This window comes from Canis aureus, chromosome 17 (genome assembly GCF_053574225.1).
Source record: "Canis aureus isolate CA01 chromosome 17, VMU_Caureus_v.1.0, whole genome shotgun sequence".
In the NCBI taxonomy this organism is placed as follows: domain Eukaryota; kingdom Metazoa; phylum Chordata; class Mammalia; order Carnivora; family Canidae; genus Canis; species Canis aureus.
This window is the reverse complement of record NC_135627.1, coordinates 9026972-9032574: the sequence shown is the minus strand read 5'-3', so window position 1 is coordinate 9032574 and position 5603 is coordinate 9026972.

Below are 5603 nucleotides of genomic sequence, written 5' to 3'. Positions count from 1 at the left end.
TGCAAGGAAACTGAACAAATATTACACGAATGAAAGATACATAGTGATCTTCAAACAGCCAGTGTGGGTGTCAAAAAAAGACCCTCTTGTATAAAAGGTGGCGTGAAGGTGGAAGCAAAAGCTGTTCTTCAAAGATGGCATAGGCAGAATGAAGGCAAGTGTAGGATGCCCTCGGGTGACCTCTCAGCAGAAAAGGCCAAGGGGGTGGGGCTGAACTTTAAAACATCATCCGATCTGTCTGTCCATGATGCTGGTGTTTACAGGCCTGTTACTAGGTGGTGACGCTCACTGCATCAGCACAGAGGTAAGCCCTGGGGTGACGTGAGCACACCAGTTACCAGAAACCGCCTCTCAGCAATCTTTCAAGGTGAGGGCAATCTTGACTCAGGCAGTTGTAGCCTTTTGAAGCCAAATAGGGGGCAAAGGGAGTTCTGACAGGGAGACTGGAAGTTCACCAGCATCTCCAAGGCAAAGTGCTTGTCTCAGTGGAAATGGCCCGAGCTTCCTCCGATGACAGGCACCTCATCTCTGGGAGGTTGACATTGCTGACTAAGCCTCAAACCCTGGCTGGGGGCCTCAACAGGTGGCAGGACATAAGCCGATGTGGTTCAGCGTGTGCTTCCATGATGCCAGAGGAGGTTACACTCCCAGAGGCAGTCATGTGAGCGTGAAGCTCAGAGGACGGTGCTGATTGCCACTGAAGAGTGATGTGAGACAATGTAGCTACAGAATGTTCCAGAGTCAGAGGAGGGAAAACAATGTAGCTAAAACTTCTGGTGGGAGATGGCTTCCCTGGGCAGTCATGGCTTCAAAGGCAGGATGGTAGGAATGGAAACTCTAGGGAGCAAACCTCAAGGTTAGTGAGGAAGAGGAGTCACAGCATACTTTTGTCTCTAATAGCCTTCTGTTGGATGTACTCCTGGTTCACGTGTTTGCATTGGCCAGTACTAACTGACACCTACTGACTGACACCTCTACCAAGCAAGTAGCTGAACAAGGAGTCTGAGAGGTGCAAGAAACCGAGTCCAACATCTGAGGACGTTTCAGCTTGGCTGCCAATATAATCTACCTCAGATAAATAGCTTGCGTTGATTCCATTTTATTCTTCTAACAAGTAGGTGAAAAGCTAAGGATTTGGAGACCATTCCTCCAAAGCTTCCACAATAAAAAAATGAGTCTGAAATTACCTAAGATTGCCACTGGGAGGCCCCAGTACTCTGCAAAATGAGCGTTCCTTTCCAAATAAAGAAGTGAAAATAAAAGAAATGATTTAAACAAGTGAATTGAATTATGAAAGATTATATGCAAATGCATCAAGAGCGGCAAGGGGTAAATACACAACAGTGTAATGTGATAAATATGTGGTGCCATCCTCCTTAATTATGGATTGTTTAAATTCCACCCTTTGCCTCAGCACTGTGCAGTTACAAAATAAACTCTGAGAAAAAGAAAGTGAGGGCTGGTTTCCAGGTCTTTGAATGCTGTACAGGTGTTCACCTGGCTGCGTTTGCATGTGCACATTTGTGTACTGGCGTGAGGGGAGAGCGGGGAGAGAGTGGAGAAGAGTAATGGGGATGGGTAGCTGAAAGAGACTGCGCTGTAGTTGGAAGACAGGTTTCGATTCTTGCTACTTGAGGAGAGAAAATCTCTGGCCAGACTTGCCAGATTTTGACTTCTTGTAACATACTGATTCTCAAACTTGAGCATGCATCAGACTCAGCTGGTGAGCTTATCAAACACAACTATCTGGGCTTAGAGTTTCTGATTCAGTGGATCTGGAATGGGGTCTGATGCCTTTCTTTCTTTCTTTCTTTCTTTCTTTCTTTCTTTCTTTCTTTCTTTCTTTCTTTCTTTCTTTCTTTCTTTCTTTCTTTCTTTCTGATTTGAGAAAGAGAGAGTGTGGGGGAAGGGGGGTCAAGGGAGAGAATCTCAAGCAGACTCTCCACTGAGTGAGGAGCCTGATGCAGGGCTGGATCTCATGATCCTAGGATCATGATCTAAGCTGAAATCATGAATTGGATACTTAACCGCCTGAGCCACGCAGGCACCCCCTGATGACCTGCATTTCAAACAGGTTTCCAGGTGATGCTGATGCTCCTGGTCCGGGACCCCACTTTAAGAAGCACATTTGTATACATACACTCCAACATTTGGCGTTCATGTGAGACTAAGGTCTTTTGACATATAAAGGAGATGCCTCCATCAGATTGTTCTGTGGATCCTCTATTCAATTCATCTTCTGTATCTGATGATTCATATCTTAGAATGCATCTTCTTCCTGGGATGAGTGCTGTTCTCTTCCCCATGAAACCTTTCTTGAACCCTAGGTAAATCCCTGTAGGCTCCATCCTTTCTAAGTTGTTGGAAGGACACCTCTATTCAACATTGCAACCTACAGACTAAGCTTTTTTGCTTGCACTTAATGTTCTTCTATGCGTATGCACCATTTATGTCCATTTTGAGTAACATTTAAGCATAGTTATAAATAGACTGAAATAAAGAGAACGGGAAAAATGGCACAGAGATTATTTCACAGCCAAAGACTAAAGGGATATTCCTTGAAATTCTAGCTTGGGAACTCTGAATATAAAATGCTTGTAAGCTATTAAAGAACAGATAGTGACACTATTTAATTTTATTGCTACAGCATGTAATAGCTCCGTACTCAGATGGGCTTTTAATTAAACAATGTGTTGATGCTCCCATACCAGAGATTTGACCCCAATCCTTATATTGTCTTTATAGGGAATGTTCCAGTATTCACAAATAGTGATAGCACTTGGGGCAGAATCTGTGGTGGTGCTAAGGAGTTTGTCAGTGGGCAGGGTGCAGGCAGCTCAGCCAAGAAGGGCTCTTGATCTCCTCATTGTAGAAGTGCACCTGGCACCCCTTTGGTCACAAATCTTCTATCACCACCTGCTGGGTAAGGTAGATGTTGGCATTGGTCAGATTTTTTACTGCAAGTGAGTTAATTCTGGCAGTAAGTTACAGTATTTTTTCTTTTATCAAATTAGTGATCAATTAGAGTTCTACTCTTCCACAAAATTGGCATATTAATACTTCCAACTAGATAATGTCCAAGAAGTAACTTGAAAAACAAATTCATCACCTACGTTGTAAAAAAAAATAATTTTAAAGTGAATGCAATCAGAAAATTCTGGAGTTGGAGGTGGAAAGAAGTGTATTTTCTCTTTCCTAATATGAGCACACACTCACCATCTTGAAATATGCCTGCTCAGAATGGTAGTGCTCAACCTTGGCTGCCAGAATCCCTGTGAAGTTTTTAGAGAAATGTTTCCCTGGCCTTGCCTCAGCTCCCTGGATAAGAACCCTCAGGGGTTGGGATGGGTTCATTTTGGTGTAGAAATCTATATATTTTTGAAAGCTTCCCATGAGATTCTGTTGATTGGCCATTTGGGGAACTTTTGGTTTGGTGTATTGCCTAATTATGCCCAGATTGTCCCTCCTTGGCTCTTACTGTACTCTTCATGGCTTTTGAGTTACTAAATCTCTTATGAATTTCAAGTTTTCTCATTGCCTGTAATTGATAAATACAGAATTTTACACATGAAAGCCTCCAACTGTATTGAAAGCAACCCCAGACATATCCTAAGATACATTTCCCCTGGAGCTCAGGCAATATAGATTAATTAATTGTTTTTGGACAAATGAAAACATACTACCTCACCTCAGCACTGGAATATTAATTGATCTAATCAATATAAATTGGAATATTGCCATGTTAAACACAAACTACATCCTTTGCTCAATGAGCCACAACACCACCATTTTCTAAGATCCCAAGTTCAATCTCCCAGAACAGGGGTTCTGCTTTTTACAAAGCTGTGGACAGGTATTACGTAGAAAGGAATCCACAGCAGGGAGTGAAGTGTGTCAAGCTAAAGGGAAAAATCAAGAGTGACTGCACTGGTCCCAAGGGTGGGAGCTCTCCCAGGTTCTCCGTGCTTTCAGCAACATTTATTATTTCTACTCTGCGTCAGTAAGTTGGAAGGAGACAAAACCTGACACAATGCCTAATTTTATAAAACAAAAAGCATTACATAAAAGGGCATGTAATGTGTAAAGAGCACGTGAGATTATTTCTTATTATTTCTGGATTATTTCTTACAGCTGACTGTGAATTCATAGTTATCTCAAAGTAAAAAAAGACATGTATGTTAAGATGTATTTATTTATACATGGCTAATACAAAAGTTTTTGTCCTTTCCCTCCCCCATCCACCTTCTTCTATATGTGGATGTCTAGGATGCATGTAGAAAGTCTTCAAACACTGCAATGCTCAGGCATAGGGGTATGGGGCATTTGAGTTATCTAATAATAACAGCTGCCCTATATTGAGTTTCCTTGAGCCAGGGACTTTGTAAGCTTTTTATATTCATTATCCCATTTAATCCTTACAACAATCTTGTAGCTAAATAGTATTATCCTATTTTACAGATGAGGAAATTAAAGTTTAGTGAGCTTAAGATACTTGCTTAGGTCACAATAATCTACAAATGGTGAGCAGGGATTGGAACTTAAGTCAAATATTGAAGCCTATGCTTTCATAGTTTTATCTACTACCCCATCGGTAAGGTAATGGGAATCATACCTACTGGCATCAAATCAAGTGTTTCTGGCTTATTGAGCTGCTTTAGAATAAACTATTGGTTCCAGAAATGCTTCAGAATTCTCATGCAAAAAAGTATTTTTGCAAGTATATTATGAACTAACCAAGTTTATAAATGATTAGAAACCTGGAATTTCAAGCTACCTTGGAGGTTAGGAGTCTGACCTCTTATTTAGTGCAAAATAGTCTTCTAAAGTATTGCTAACAGATGGTGAATGGAAATTTTTTCAGGGAGGGAACCCCAATCTCTGACAAGGCAGTATATTTCTAATTATAAGAGAGTACTTCCTTATATGGAGCTGAAATCTGCTTGCCTCTTATATCCAACCAAAAAGATATATATAAGACTTTCCTACACAAAAACAAACCTTTTATTACAAAATTGTAATGACAAGAGTATAAAACAGTCTGTCTTTATCAGGCTAAACATCTCTAGTCCTTTTTCAATCATTTGTCATTGGACATTACTTTGGGAATTTTGATTATATCCCTTGGGCATATTCTAGTCACTCAACACCTCTTTTAAATTGTGGTCCCCAAAACTTGAAGCAGTGCCACAGAGGTGGCCTAGCCAAGACAGAGAGCATTTTTCCAGACATACTTCATATTTTACCAATGGAATACAGGCAGTGGCTGTCATTCACAGATATGGGATGGATCGAGAGCTGTTGCTTCTAGGAATCTGAGGTTGGTCTGTAGGAAATAACAGTCCTGGAATGCACTGGTCCTGGGTCCACCCAGGGGAGTAAGCTACGTGGGATTTCCTGTGGAAATTCCTACCCTCTATAAACTCAAAGAATCACTTGCTCTGCAAGATCAGAGTCCAATGTTTGCCTTTGGGTTACTGATGACATTACCCAAACCTGTGCAGGAGTTGAGTAACAGGTAAGAGGGAGTGGTCACTATCGTGGAGGAGCTGGGAAATTTCAAGTACCTGCCTGAACTTGGCTCCTAATGGAAGGGTCAGGAAGGG